Below are 1,441 nucleotides of genomic sequence, written 5' to 3'. Positions count from 1 at the left end.
GATTCAGTGTCAATGTCTGGTGTGGTGTTCTGTATGCTCAGCTAATCAGGCCATTCATTTTATTGCATTTGGGGCTGGATGAAGGACATGGTGTACCAGGTAAAGGTACAAACACGTGAAGTGTTGTTTGAATGTATTCTGGACGCGGCAATGACAATAAAGAACACACTTGTGGAACTGCAAAATGCTACGAGCGCGGTACAACGCGTGCGACAGGTTGTACTAACGTGCAGGCAGAAATTTCTGAAAATCTTATGTAAATCCAGTCGTCTTCTAAAGCACTACAGTTTAAAGGAAACAGATTGATAGAGGGTGTGACATGCAACCATTGGTATGTTTACGGAATGGGATGCTGAAAGTAATGTAATTTGTAACATAAAATCGTTGAAAAATGTTGCAAAATGCAAAATTAATAAATTAAAAAAAAAATGGTTTTAGAATTCTTGTTTCCTAAAACATTAATGATTTAAAAAGCGTTTGTATTGTATTTCTGATTTGTTTTTAATGAAATTCGAAGAAAAAAAAGATTTTTCGCCAGTTTTCAAATTACTGTATCTCTTTAATTATGAGTTGGATACCATTAGTACATTAATATTTTTTGTTCCAAATTACCTCAGGAATGCCCTCCCTAAGTGGGGGTAAAACTTCGTGAAACAAACTGTATAAGAAGAGCACCCAGACTTACTAACAATCGGAGACACATTTGGGTTGCTTCAGCAGGGTGGGGTCAACAACAAATTCCAGTTCCAGACAATCAATCTGGAAGTTCTAATGCCAAATACTAACCAACTTAACACGGCTACACCTTTCCAGAGAAGCTACTAGTTGCTCAGCTACTCAATGAATTACCAACATGTTATGAAATGTAAGGGTTTATTACCATTCACAGCCAGACACTGCCCCTATCCTGAGCCAGGTGATTTCACTGCACATTCCCTTCTTTAAGCATATAGAATACACAGCATCAGCCTACCTTCACACTTTTATGAGGACAACTGCAACTTGCAAATCCACTTGTGCACTCNAATGCAAGGGTTCATTAACATTCACGGCCAGACACTGGCCCCTATCCTGAGCCAGATGATTTCACTGCATATTCTCTTCTTTAAGCACATAGAATACACAGCATCAGCCTACCTTCACACTTTTCTGAGGACATCTGCAACTTGCAAATCCATTCATGCACTGCCTACTACTTTATATGGTGAAGACACACAAAATGGAATACATATTCCAGGACCATGGAGCAGGATCAGTTCTGGTGATGCAGTGACAAGCCAACTTGTGATGACACACGAGAAAGTTATGTTGATGCAGTTTTTGAGGGATGAATGCATGGTACATCTTATGATAAATGAAGCAAGTGTTCCTTGGCAAAAAAAAGTGTCAGTAATCTGAGATCACTTGCTCAGAGTGACAAAGAATTGGCTTCAGTTATGAT

At 39.0% G+C, this 1,441-nt stretch overlaps 1 long non-coding RNA gene across 1 annotated transcript in view; it reads right to left on the bottom strand.

The window, feature by feature from the left end:
* The window catches only part of LOC117282436, a 5,160-nt gene extending 3,907 nt beyond the window's left edge, over window positions 1–1,253 (bottom strand). The window contains exon 1 of the long non-coding RNA XR_004513172.1: window positions 1,138–1,253. This is a non-coding gene — a long non-coding RNA (uncharacterized LOC117282436). The remainder of the gene's footprint in view (window positions 1–1,137) is intronic.
* Window positions 1,254–1,441: the final 188 nt, after the last annotated feature.

The sequence above is a fragment of the Cryptotermes secundus genome, unplaced genomic scaffold (genome assembly GCF_002891405.2).
Source record: "Cryptotermes secundus unplaced genomic scaffold, Csec_1.0 scaffold5794, whole genome shotgun sequence".
Lineage (NCBI taxonomy): Eukaryota > Metazoa > Arthropoda > Insecta > Blattodea > Kalotermitidae > Cryptotermes > Cryptotermes secundus.
The sequence above is the reverse complement of the archived record's forward strand: the minus strand, read 5'-3'. Positions and strand labels throughout refer to the sequence as shown.